Below are 14,402 nucleotides of genomic sequence, written 5' to 3' on the forward strand. Positions count from 1 at the left end.
ACCCCGGGCAAGATGTCCATGTAGGACCCCTTGTTCAAAAGTTAAGAATTTCAAGACAGCAACAGCAGAGCATTAAACCAAGCTCAGGGCCCAGGAAGTGGGGCGTGTTACACGCAGAGGGCAATGCAGCCCTTGAAAATGCAGAAGGCATCTACCCCTGTGCACAGGCTCTGTGTGTGCTTGTGTGAACTTGCATATGGGTACATGTGCTGTGTGCATGCATGTGAACGTGTGTGTGCATGTTTGGAGGGCAGGTATGTGGAGCAGTGTCATCAGGTACAACTCTCCACTACTTCAGTGGACCCTGGGCTCACCCAGACCCTTGGATAAACATGGTGAGGGCCCCCCACATAGGGCCCTTCAGGACCCAGCCACATCTCAGCCAGCTGGGAGCCCACAGTGTCCATGCCCAGGCCCCATGCAGTGTTCAGAGTCCATGCAGAGTGCTGCCCATTGGGTGGGCCTGAGGCTCCAGGAAACAGACATGACAGCCCATGGGCAGGTGGCCTTCTGGTCAACAGCCATGAGGAGGCCTCAAGAGAAAGCTGCCTGGCAACCTCTTTCATCTGTGACAACTGGTCTGGCCCAACTGAGAAACAGCCTGGACTTCAGGCTGCCTCCTGCCAGTGGCTCCGTGGGTACCAGAGGCCAGGGGTGCTCCATCCCTTTTCCTGGGAGGGGTGAGTTGGGCCAGCCAGCCTCACTGTGGCCGCCTGGTGGGGCTGCAGTCCTGCCCCTTCCACCTCCCCACAGCCTTCTGGAGGGAAACACTAGGAAGAAGGCTGCTTCCTACACCATGTCCCACTGGCCTGGGGGACTTCAAACCTGGAAGCTAGTGTGGCTACAATCTCCTTTTGCAGCCCAAGAGTTGGAGGCTGGTTTCTAAGGAGACAGTCAGTGCCTGGGTGGGTGGCAGGTGGGCTGTCTGCAGGAGGAAACCTCAGTGGGCCTGGGCCTGCCTGCAGGAGGGCATTGTTGGGAAGGCTACGGAAGACTCTCAGAGCCTACATCTCCATTCAGGGGCAACTCCATCCACCCTCATCGCCCCCTCTCCACCTGGCTGTCCTTACCTCCAGCCGGACACCAAGCCAGCTCTGCTGCAGGTGCAAAGGGGCCACCTGCCCCAGCCCAGCTTCCACATGTGAATGTCCTGCGCTCTAGACAGCCAGGACCTGCTGCCACCTGCTTGCTGGGGCGGCGAGCACCCTCAGGCATACCTGTTCATCACCCACAGATGCCCAGCCCTGTGCTTACCCCACAGCACATGCACACAATGCCCCCTGGATGCCACAAATCGTTTCTAGCAGCAAATGAGTCAGAAGGGAACGGACCCAAAGTCTAGACCCCACTCCACCCCCATCCTGCTGAGGTTGTGAGCTCCAGGGGAGCAGAGGCAGCTGAGGACACGGGCCATGGCTGGTCCCTGGCAACCTTGTAGCACCACCTGGTGACCCAGCAGTGAGCAGGGTGCTTGAAACACCACTGGGCAGGTATCACTCACACCTACACCGTGGAGCAGCCCATTCCAATGGCAAAGATTCCCGATTACACTATTAAATAAGAAAAGAATGTACTTTTTTTCTTTTACTACATAGAGATGTTAAGCTTCTGTAAATCAAAAAACAGGGCCAGGCGTGGTGGCTTATGCCTGTAATCCCAGCATGTTGGGAGGCCAAGGTGGGTGGATCACCTGAGGTCGAGAGTTCAAGACCAGGCTGGCCAACATGGTGAAACCCTATCTCTACTCAAAACACAAAAAATTAGCCGGGCGTGGTGGCATGCGCCTGTAGTCCCAGCTGCTTGGGAGGCTGAGAGAGGAGAATGGCTTGAACTCAGGAGGCAGAGGTTGCAGTGAGCCAAGACTGCGCCACTGCACTCCAGCCTGTGCAACAGAGCGAGACTCCATCTCAAAAAAAAAAAAAAAATCAAAAACCAGATAAATGTAATAGCAAACTGGGTCAATGTTTGCAGCAAAATTACAGAGAAAACATATCCTTCACAGAGGAAAAGCTCTTACTAATCAAGAAAACAACACCATAATGGAAAGAGAAATATAACTGTAGACATTCAACGTAGATGTCAACCTTGCCCATGACCAAGGAAACAAACACTGAAACCATCATGAGACTTTGTTTTTCAGTTTGCTACAGTTTGGAAAGGAAACGAGCTTGCCCCTGTGTGGCTGGTGGGCATGTGGGCATGTGGGCTGGCAACAGCTTTCTGAGCGGCTGCACCTCTAAGAACAAAAGCAGTTCTATCCTCTTCCAGGGAAGAGAAATGTTTCAGGAATCACTTAGAAACATAAACAGGAATTTGTGAAGGAGGCCACCCAATACAATGTTACCTGCAATGGCAAACTAAAAGCAATGTAGCTGCTTGATGGGAAGAAATGGTGAAACCCATGTCCCTACATTTGTACCTTCAAGGACCAGGCAGAAGGGTAAAGTGCACTTTTAAAGAATATTTGAACATTGAGAAATAAAAATACAATCCCAAGACCTCCAACTGACTAAATGAACCCCTTCTTGGCCAAGGGGACTCCAGAGAAACCTTAAACACTGGGTTCCAAGCCATGAAGGGATGAAATGCCAGACAGACCTCATTATGCCCCCTCCCTCACTAACCGCTGCCATTGAGTTTCTTTCCTAAGGGTAAACAGAAAGCCCTTTTGAAAGATTTGCCAGACTCCCCACCCCTCGTGTAGTTTTGACACAACAACCAGCCAGCATTCCTTCCTGATAACAGATCCTGACTGTGGACTGGCTCTAGCTGGTGTAGAGGCTGCACACAGGATGCCTCTGTGTCCTTCATTTCACCTTTTGACCTACAGAGCCTCATGTCAATGCACTTAAATGTGAAGTCTCCACCCCAAGGTGAACACAGGACACATGTAACACACGTGAGCTCACTGTGCATGCGTGCCCCTCACCCTTGTAGAGTACTCACAGTGCCTCCTGTAGCCTCTCAGCCACCACGGTCAGCACATTCCTGTCTCATCCTCCCCACCCTCAAAGTGCCTGCTTCCGGTTTAGGGTGGAGGCCACACCTCCCAGCCTGTGGATGGTTACTTGCAGGCTGCAACTCGTTAGAGAAATAAAGCTCTCCCTTCCATGTTTATGAATCCCATGAATCTTCAGTTGACAACATATAAAGAAATGAGCATGAAATGATTTTCAGTAAAATAAGTAGGAAACAAAACTGCAGATAATTAGGTGATTATCTTGGGAGATGGGAATCTGTGGGTGGGGGGGAGGGAATTTTTATTTTTCTCTTCACATTTTTCCACATTTTTCTAATTTTTTTACAATGATCATACAGCACTTTCATAACAAAAAATAATAAACATTTTATTTCACAAAACTATAACCTGAAAAAGTGATAAATGTCTATAAGTGAATATTCCATAGCGGTAAGAATGGATGAGGCATTTTTATCCACAAGGCAGATCTTCAGAACATGAGGCACTGCTACTGGTACTGGGCATGGCTTTGGCTGCTCTCCCAGTGGGGGTCTGAGGTGGCCCTGGGCCACCTGCCCTCACCTGGCTCTGGGGCAACAGGGGCAGGGGTGGGAGAGGCATCAGGTCCGGGAAAAGGCACAGTCCACGGGCTCCACTGGATCAAGGCAGTGCCCTCCACTCCATCGGGCCTGAGTGGAGATGGCCTCACTGGCATAGCTCTGCCCAAGCAAATCCACCCTCGCGTTGCCTCCAAGGCATCTGCCAGGTCCTCACCTCACCCCCTGCCCCAATTACTTATGTTCTTCTTTTTATCAGAAAAACACTCGATGTGGCCATATTTTCAATAATAGCTTGAGTCAGTCTCACTTGGTTGTGATAACTCAGAAGACTGGTGATCAGAGAGAAAGAGGAAAAGGGGGACGGGGGAGAAGGGGAAGAGTGAGGGACGGGGGAGGGAGGGAGAGAAGAGCTGGACGGTGGGAGGAGCTTTCTTGGCATGCTTCCTGCTGGTTCAGACCCAGTCCAAGTTTCCTGAACCCATGTTCTGGAATGTCTGGCGCTGCCACAAGATGAGGAGGAGGCCCAGCCACAGGCGTGAGGACACGGGTGCATTCTCCTCATGGCCGACCCGAGTTCCCACCAGGCACAGGACTTCGTTAACAGAAGCAGCTTCTCAGGCAAATCACACGGCACCCCCAGCCCCTGCTGAAGTGCCTCCCCCTCTCCAGCTCGCCCAAGGAGCCGGAGCTTTGGCCGCACTGGTGCTGGGGGCGGCTTCACCCCGTGAGGGTGCCACTCCATGGGCCACTGGGAGGTTGTTGTGCAGTCCTGGCCAGTTTACAGAACAGAGATCCAAACTTTCACCTAATATATAAGACAGGAACCATTTTCATTTGACCAGAGAGGGCCTCAGGGGGATCCTGGCCCTCAGCTCCCAGGAAGAGCTCCTCTCCCCGCGGCATCCATGGGAAGTGCCTTCAGTTGCTCCAGTTCTTCACCCCTCTCTGTATCTGCCCTATGTCTGCAGCTTGGCAGGGTGTTTGCTGCTTACGTTTTGAGACTCTCAGAAACAAACTCTGCCTTCTAAACACACAGTGGAATCTGACACCAATGATGCAGTCCAGAATGCTTTCTTCCCCTGGTGACAAACTTTCCGAGTATCTTACATTAGTTTAGTGGGGCCTTCCAGCAGCTGTCCCAACTCAGAGACAGACCTGCAGGCCCATGGGCCAAGACAGAGCCCTTCCCCACCAACCTTGACCTTGGATGAAAAGCATCATCCCTGTTTGCTGCAAGCGTGTAGTATGATGACGGATGTGTTGGCAGAGCCAGGCCCATGCTGTCCAGGGAGGCATCAATGCTTTGCGGTGTCCAGACAGTTTACAAGGCCCAAGAATGCTGCTCCCTTGGTGAGGCAACCACCTCATGCTACAAATCCCCTGACAAGTCACCAAGACTTGAAGGGAGGAGGCTCTCTGGAGCACGAGCCAACCCTCCCAGATGCTAACTTGGATGGCTGCAAACCCAGTCCTGCCTCAGCCATGGGCACCCCCTTCGTCGGAATCCAAGTACATTGCTGCCACCTGTGTCCATGGTTGCAGAGACTCAAGACACCACCCACAGGAGAGAGTTGCAGGAATGCCTGGCCTCACTACCCAGGGTGGGGAGCCAGATGTCCAAGGCAGGGAGGACTGGCTCTCACATTCTGCAGAAAAGACTATTTGTGTCCACCTGGGGCCCTGTGTGGGGCAGTGGGGTCAGGGATGCCTCACTGCAATTCACTATTCTGGCAGTGGGGTGGGAAGAGCCTCTTTTAGTAACTCCCAAAACTGCCATTGAAGAGGGGATCCTGGACATATCCACCCTGACCCTCTGAGGTGAGAAAAGAAACTATAACACAAGGACTGCCGCAGTTGCTCTCTAAGCAATAGGCTTGGCCCAGCAGGCACTGTTTAGGCAGCCCAGCAGGCTCCCCTGTTGCCAGGAGAATCCCAGAGACCCACTGGGACCCTCCAGCACCCAGCTATACCAGCTCCACTCCACAGCTCACCCTGTGAGCTGGACATGGACCCTGTGAAGATGGACATGAGGACTTCAGATCGTGATGTCCAGTTTTAACTAAACTAACTCCCCAAAAACTGGACGTGTGACTTCACGAGGCTTTTGCCAAGGAGCCCTGGGCTGCAGGGAACATTAATGGGGTAGGTGCACCCAGGCAAGGATGTGGGCAGACCCTCCAGCCTCTTGTGGTCTGGGTCTGCCTTGGGAAATGGCCAGCAGGATTCTTCTTGGAGGCAAGCACGAGATTTTTAGGTCCTGGGTTAGAGGGAGAACTATGCGATTCCTCTGAGAGACCTGGGGATGGAGGGACTGGACCCTTCCAGCCACCTGTGCTGAGCCCATCTGCTGCCTCCTAAGGGGCTCCTAAGGGGCAATGGGTGGAAGTCTCCTGGGCTATGCCCTGAGCAGACACCATCCTTTTTGCTCCTTGGCAAAGATGCCTCTCAGGATCAAAGACCTGGTGGCCTGGTCCCTCCAGGAGGAATGGGAGGGCCAGCTTCCTTCCCTGACAGCTATGGGAAGATGGAACCCAGTCCAGGCCTTGAGTGCAGTTCCCTGACCCTCATGGTAAGCGCCGTGCCTGGTCCCCTCATCTCTCTCAGGGAAGAGGTGATAAACACCATTGGGTTTCCGTGACTCAGGCACAGTGACTTACACATCCTTGTCACAACCTGGGCTGTAAATGCTGCCCCACACGTTCCCAGCATGAGTGAGCGCTGCCTTTCTTTAGGAGATGGAGGCACGGCCACCTCCAGGGGTCCTGCTGCCTGTGGGCGCCCATCAGGATAGAACTCACAATCTGCCCACCACTGCCTGCCATGTGGTCCCTCAATATCCCCAGGCCTCCTCCCACCAAGTACCCTCAGGCTTCTGTGCCTGCTGCAATCTCATCGTACAGACATCCATGATGTGGTGAAGACTTGAAGAAAAAGATGTTAAATGAGGGGTTCCTTCCTCAAGGTAGAAAGCCCCTTTTGTGGGCTGAGAATTGAAGACTGAGGACTGGGTTCGTTCCCTGAGTCCACGTCCGCTGCTGCAAGGAAAATGTGCAGTACACCCCCAACCCAATCTGCCTGGCATCTACACCTGTGCACCGGGCAGGGGAAGGAGTGGGTCCTTGTTGCTGGGACTCCAGGGAGTCCCCAGCGGTGGATGAGGTGGGCCATGGAAAGGGACTCCCCCCACCACAAGAGCTGCACAACCTGTTGAAGGGGCCGAGGCCTCCATCTTAAAGATAAGCGGCTTTAGGCTGGGCTCAGTGGCTGACGCCTGTAATCCCAGCACTTTGGGAGGCCGAGGTGGGCGGATCACTTGAGGTCAAGAGTTCAAGACCAGCCTGGCCAACATGGTGAAACCCTGTCTCTACTAAAAATAGAAAAAAAATTAGACGGGCGTGGTGGTGGGTGCCTGTAATCCAAGCTACTCGGGAGGCTGAGGCAGGAGAATCGCTCAAACCCAGGAGGCAGAGGTTGCAGTGAGCTGAGATCATGTCACTGCACTCCAGCCTGGGTGACAGACTGAGACTCTCTCAAAAATAAATAAATAAACAAATAAAAAGATTTATTTATTTAGCTTTGTGAGCCCAGGGCTGGGGACTGTCCTGGGCAGCTATGAGGTGGTAGACCCAGCTGGCCTGCTGTCCCTGGGAACTTGGGACTTGGGCAGGTAATAGCAGCATGTCTCAGCACTGCCCCAGGAGCTGGGGATCCTGGGTAGAGGAATGGACAGGGGAACCTTCCTTCCTTCTCGGGGCTGATTGGCACACACAAAGCGCCTTCCATATGCACGCAGCCCCATGGACAGGGCAGGAGGCAGGGCAGTCAGGGGCAGTGGCAGGTGTCCTGGCAGGAGGGAGGATGCATCCCTGGTGAGAACCATCAGGAGAGAGTCTGGCATTGCATGACCAGGCTGGAGAAGGGGAAGCCCGCGGGACCAGGCCACAGAGGGGCATCTTGTGGTTTACCAGATGGCAGAGACTTCCCTCAGGGAGTAGTCCCTGCACACTCACTGACAACACCCACGAAGGCATGCAGATTCTTCCAGAAGCAGCTGAAAGCCACACATGGAAGACTGCAGTGCAGTGGAGAAGCAGTTCTCTGGGTTTCTCAGGGGCAGGCAAAGAGGTGTGTGAGCCCCCTGGGCTGTGGACAGCGGGACACCTAACGGCCCCCGAGCCTCTGCAGAAGCATCAGTCACCATGCCCAACAATCGCATCCCCTGTCCTCAGACAAGGCCTGCATGGGAAACAGGTGTCCACAGAAATCCCTGAGCCGAGGTCACTTTGTCATCTTTTCTGATTTCCCAGTGAAATTTCACCACAAACCACACATTTGGAACATGCCTGCTGCAGCTCAGGCAAAAGCAGGCCTCAGTGGTCGGGTGCAGAAGCTGTGGGAGTTTCCGTGTCTCAGGCCAGTTCCGGCCTGGGCACCCAAGGCCAACCGCACGTTGAGTTGAGCGGAGAATGAACCTGAGCCCCTTCACCTGGAAGTGAGAGCAGCAACTCACTGCTGATTCACACTTTCATTTCCAGCCAGGAGAGACTTTCCTCCAAGCCAGAGCTGATAAGATACAAAGACTAAGACTAAAACTCCCCAGGTTGGGATAAGATAAATATCACCAAATTACAGCAAGTGTTTAGGTGGAGAGGACCTCAGTGATCATAATTGATGCCCACACATGTTTCTTGGCATCCGGGCTTCCTTCACTGCTCACTCAGATTCCTGGGTTATTTTAAAAATCACAGCCAGGCGTGGTGGCTCACTCCGGTAATCCCAGCACTTTGGGAGGCTGAGCACTTTGGCAGGCCGAGACGGGGGTGGGGGGAGGAATCACTGGAGGTCAGGAGTTCAGGACCAGCCTGGGCAACATGGCAAAACCCCATCTCTACTAAAAACAAAAATTAACCAGGCGTGGTGGTATGCATCTCTAATCCCAGCTACTCGGGAGGCTGAGGCAGGAGAATCACTTGAACCCGGGAGGTGGAGGTTGCAGTGAGCTGAGATCACGCCACTGCACTCCAGCCTGAGCAACACAGTGAGACTCCATCTCCAAAAAAAAAAAAAAAAAAAAAAAATCACGCATACGGGACTCCTGGAAGGCGGCTTCTCACTGTCAACTGCCGTCTGCCCTGCTGCACGTGATGGCTGTGTTCCACATGTTCACCGGCGTGTACACCCGGGTGTGCTTCGAACTGAGAAGCCAGAAGCCCAGGGCTTCTCTGCTGCCCACGAATCATGCCTTCTACTTGCCCTCGCTGCCCAGCTTGCAAGGCCCTTTTACTGAACTTACTTTGATTGCAATAAAAACCAGTAAAACCCAAAAAACAAGTGCATACAAAAGTATGCCCAGAACACCTTTGGAAAACCATTTTCTGACTTGGGTGGGTTTTTTCCTTCTAGGTCTCTAATCACAAATTGCCTGAAAGATTTGCACAAATATTTACCTGAAACTGGAAGAGGTGTTTCCTCAACCATGAATCATGGCCAGTGTGGGTCCCTTTGAGGCAATTTCCCTTGAGAAGTGCATGGTTATTAAATTTAATAGTCGGTGCAGATGATTCATCTTTTGAAGGCGCTCAGAATGATGGCTGAGGATAAATGTAGAATTAGCCTTCTAAGTATCCAGTGGTCTGGCAACGTTCCAAGTATGCCAGGAAACAGGTAGGCGTGCTTCAGATCCACCTCCCTTTCAATAGTTTTAACAGTCCATGTACCAGAGGTGATATCACAACCAACCTGTAATTCAGAATAAGCCTCGTGTGGCAACATGGCGGGGGGGTGCAGGGAGCAGGCGAAATGCAAGGCACTTGGGTGTGGCAGCCACGGGAACTTCTTGTTCATGCCTAAGAAGGCATGTTCATGCCAAAGCGTGTGTCTGCAGGGAAACCCGGTGCACTTGGGAGGCACAGCCAAGGCTTCAGGGGTCAGCATGGCGGGCGGACGCTGCACAGCCAAGGAGAGGTGGACTCAAACAAGGGCGGCCTCGGGGGCGGTGTGCAGGCGACACCCAGGGGATCTTGTGCACTTAAAAACGTAGTGATCCATTTGCAAAGTGAAGAGCACGCAAGGGGAGCACACATCCAGACCCGGAGTCGCCATCCTCCCTGGTGGGGCCAATCCGCCAGGGCCAACGCGGCATGGGCAGGGAGGGGAAATGTCCCGGCAGGCTCCGTGCGACGCGTCACAGTAGCGTTTTGTCCGATGTCAGGCAGTGCTTTTCTTAGACGTCCCCAGGGCTCCGGTGGAGACCAACCCGTGTGTGAATTTCAGTCTTGCCGGCTACTTCGGGTCGCGAGGCTCACGGCTTTGCTCGCACTATGGGGAAAAAGCCGGGCACTGAAGGGGGCGTGGGTGTGTGTGTGTGTGTGTGTGTGTGTGTGTGTGTGTGTGTGTGTGCCGGCTCCGCGCATGCGCCTATTTCAACTCCAGCCACAGCCTGGGGCCAAGACAGGGTCTTCAAAAGAGGCCCCTGACCCCGGGGTCAGAGCTGGCTACACCATGCCTTCCAGGCACGCCACACCGTGAGGTCACACCGCGGACACCCCCTCACACAGGGACGCCCCTCACACAGGGACGCCCCTCACTCCGCGGACGCCCCTCACTCCGCGGACGCCCCTCACACAGGGACGCCCCTCACACAGGGACGCCCCTCACGCCGCAGACGCCCCTCACACAGCGGACATGCCTCGACGCCCCTTCACATGGCGGATGCCCCCTCACACGGCGGACCCCGACCTCGCCGCTTTCTAAACGGGAGAGGAGGAGCCATGGCCACCGTGACAACCACCAAACAGGATGAGCCCCGCCTCCCAGAACGGTGGAGTCGCGGTGGAAGAGGGTGACGCCGCTGAGGGTTCACGAGTGTGTCCCAACCCGAGTGAGGAGCGCGCGGGGGCGCTCTTGTTCCCAAGGCCGCACGAGCGCCCAGGCCTTGCGGGGGGAATAGCCACGGAGGGAGACGGGGCCCGCGGTGCCCCCATGAACGCTGTTGGTGGGGACCCCGCGGCTGCGCCCGCTGAGGTGGAGGGGCCGGGAGGACAGAGCCCCGCCCGCCACCCGCTTCTGACCCTGCCGGTCCCGGGCTGGTGCAGAGAAGGGCGGGCGCGGGCGGCCGTGCCGGGAGCGGAGGCGGACGCCGGCCGGGTCTCCCCGGGTCTCCCCGCTGGGCGTCCTGCGGCCGCACCTCCTCCATCCCGAGACGAGGCCCCTGCCCCGCCCGCGGCTGAGGAGATAAGGAGAAGCTGTTTTGAAAAGCTGCGAGGACGCGCATTTTAACCTCCAGGGACGGCTTTAGCCCCGCCCTGCCTTTTGAAAGTGCTGGGAACGGATTTTATCAGCAGGCGAAACTGTCCTCAAAGCTCCGTGGCCCAGAAAAAGGCAGGGCGGGGACGACCATGGCCCCCGGGCCGGCCCCCTACAGGCTCAGCCTCCGAGTCCCCCGGACTGGACGGCGCGGGCATCGGGGGTCCAGGCTGCTCCGGCCGCCCCGCTGTGAGCCCGAGCTGCGCTGCAGCCGCTGGTCACGTATGGGGGTCCCCCGCGTCCTTTCCTCCAGGCCGGCAGTGGGCTGGGGCCGCAAGTGTCCCCGCGTACACTGGCCGTCCCCCAGGGACAAGGACACTTGCCCTGAAAAGCTGCGGCTCCCGCCAGAAGGTCCCAGCTCGGGCTGCCCCGGGCAGACGCAGAGCGAAAGGCGAGGCGGGACGGGCCTGAGGAACCTGGAAGTCCCTGCAGGGCCCCTGGAAGAGGCAGGCAGGGGGCTGCCCCACAGACAGGCCCAGGAGAGGACACGCCGGGCTGGCATCACGTGAGGAGAGCGTCCAGCAAACCACACTGGTCCCAAGGCCTCCACGAAAAGTAGATGGGCATCTCACGGCAGCCACCACTGAGGCAGCACCAGGAAAGCATGGTGGGTGCCCACTGGCCCCGCAGAGGGCAAAGGCATGCACACGCCAGAAGGCAACGTCAAGGGGAGCAAAGAGAACCCCTTCCTCCTGGAACGGCTGAGGGGACCAGGCCGCTCTGTGATGCAGACATCTCAAGGGGCTCTCCCTTGCACTACCCCATGTGGACTTTAACTCCCAATTTGGAAAGTAATGATGTCATCTTCTGTGGTCTCAGGGTCCTAGTGAGTGTGTGAGGATAATAGTGTTACATGTTATGCAAAGGGCTTGTGAACTGGCATGGGGGTCAGGTTTGCAGGGCCTGGAGCTGGTGACTCCAGCTCTAGGACAACCCCAGGCCGGCTCTGCCCTACCCAGGAGAGATGGTCATAGGGGAAAGAGTCCAGTGGGCATTGGGGGCGTAGGGGCCACTTAGGGTTGCCCTTTGAGCTGACAGTGGGGTACAGATTCAGCTCTGCAGTGCCCCTAACCCCCACTGCGGATCCACCAGGGGGAATGCCCTGAGGACACGCGGGAGGTGAGGGTTAGGCGTGTCCTGCTGGGTGGGAACTCCGGACCCTCTGGGAAGGAATGGGTGAATCGGCTGCTCTCACTCTCCAGCTCCCACTCAGAGGAGCCCAGGGGGATCCCATTCCTCTACCTCAGAGGACTCCCAGGACACTGTCTGAGCCCAGTGGGAGGAGGGCACACAGCCCTGATCTGCCAGTCAGCGGGGCTGAGGGTCAAGCTGTGTGCCTTGTGTGCTGGCGGCGTCCCGGCTGGGATGGATGGAGATGGTCTGTACTTTCATGGGTGAATTGTAGGGCCCCTGAATTGTATGTATCTCAATAAAGCTGCTAAAGAATAAATGTAAAACCTTTGCCTAGTAACTCAGGTTCACTGGAGTGCACGGGGAGTTTCTGCCGTTTGGACTCTGCATGTGCCTAGTTCCAAGTGACAAGGTGGGTGCGAGGGCACAGCAGCCAGTGCAGGCCCAGCCTCATGGGCTCCTCCAGCTTGGGCACCCTGTAGGGTGTGGGGTTGGTGCCATGGCCCGCCCCCACCCCCCACCTCCACCTGTCCTCCCAGGACACTTCCTCCCCCAGACCTCCTGACATCTGCATTTAGCAAGGACCACAGCTCAGTCAGCAGAGGAGTGAAACACAATGGCCCTTCCCCACCTGGCTGGGGCACCTCAGCCAACCTCCCCCAGTGGGACCTTCTCAGGGTCTTGGGAGGAGGGCCCATGCATGTGTGAGGCAAGGCTCCCAGCCACACAGGGGTCATGAGCCCACCAGCAGATCTTCACCCAGGGTGGCTCATCGGTCCTCACGTAAGGGCAGGATTTAGAGGCACGGAAAGGGCTGCAATCCTCAGGCTGTGCTACTTTGCATAACATGTAACACTATTATCCTCACACACTCACTAGGACCCTGAGACCACAGAAGATGGCATTGTTACCTTCCAAATTGGGAGTTAAAGTCCACGTGGGGTAGCGCAAGGGAGAGAGGAGGGGCCGAAAGAGCCTGGGAGGGTGGCCCTGGCCCTGAATCTGGACGCCTGGACGCCATACACAAGGGCGCTCTGAGCCCATCGCAGGCACGGCCTGGCCGGGTGCAACCCTGCTACCAGGTGCCAGAGCTGTCTGCCTGCAGGAAGTGGCCCCTCCACTAGGGTTCTTCAGAGGATGGTGGGAATGGCTCGCAGTCAAGACTACTCCCAGGAGGGTCCGTGTGCCCTTGTTCATGTGCTCGCCCACAGCTCGCCTATCTGCGGACAGCCAGCAGGGGGGCGCTGCTGGGGTGGGGGGCCGGCCTCTGGTTTAACTTTCGGTTTCGCCACTGAGCAGCCTAGGCCTCTGTAAAATCGTGTGATGGCGGCATCTGCCCCGAGGATGGTCTGAGAATGGGAGGCAGTAATTGGAGTGAAAGGGCTTGGCTGGACGTCAGCTCCAGAGGTGCAAGTCAGCACTGGGCAGCCGCGGAGCTGCGCTGCTCAGCTGTGAGACAGGGCTCCAGCCAGGGGAGTGGGAACAGAGAGACCGGGTGGGACCTGGGCCAGCTTAGCGGAGGCCTGGCAGGGCCGGAGCTGGGCAGGTGAGGGGTCCCGCACCGCCAGCCTCGGAGCTCCAACTCCAGGGACGGGAGCTGCCCTGGCAGAAGGTGGGGTCACCCACTGAGGTTGGAGACGTGGGCGTGGCAACAGCCCGTGGGGAAAATGCTGAGCTAGCTCTTGAAAGGCTGGGGAGATACAATGTATCAATGCAACAGGGCGTGGCAGGCAGGAGATTCATGGGTAGGGAAGGGAGAAATGTCCCAGAAACAGGAGCAAGTTAGGGTTCCAGGAGGAAGTGAGAGAAGAAGGTTCCTCTGAAGGTAAATAAGGAAGAGAGCCCTGAGGTACCCAGCAGGGTAGGAGGCAGAGAGGGGGTCCAGTGCAGGGTACTGAGGGACGGGTCTCCAGAGCCAGCTGGAGGAGCTTGAGATGAGGCCAGGGAGGTAGCAGCTGAAGCCACTGAGTTGGACACGTGGAGGAGGCAGCGCAGGTGGCCAGGCTTGGGGCTCCTGGGAGGCTCCGACACCCTCAAGGCACAGGTCGGAGGAGACCCTGCTCAAACCAAGGACAAAGTGAGGGGGTGCAGGGCCCTTCCAGCCGGGGCCGGGGGGGCCAACGCTGGTTCTTCATCAATTTGGAGCGCCAGGAGAGGGCGGGGATCTAGTCCTGCACGGATACCACCCCCCTTTGGGCTGCCCACCCCCCCACCCCCTCTCCAGCAGCCCAGGGAGGCGGGTCCTCCCCTTCAAAGGGAGGTGCCTTCAGGCTCCTCTGGAATTGGGGATCCCTTGACCCAGGACGGCCTGGTGAGGGGTCGGAGCTGACTCCCGCCAGGCTCCGCTGCAGCACCTGACCGCCCTCACAGGTGGCCGGGCCGGGTCCTCATCGCTGGTGGGGCTCCAGGCTGGGAACCGGGGTCGAGGCCGATGCGCTGCGGGCAGC

The sequence above is a fragment of the Pan troglodytes genome, chromosome 4, assembly GCF_028858775.2.
Source record: "Pan troglodytes isolate AG18354 chromosome 4, NHGRI_mPanTro3-v2.0_pri, whole genome shotgun sequence".
Classification (NCBI taxonomy): Eukaryota; Metazoa; Chordata; class Mammalia; order Primates; family Hominidae; genus Pan; species Pan troglodytes.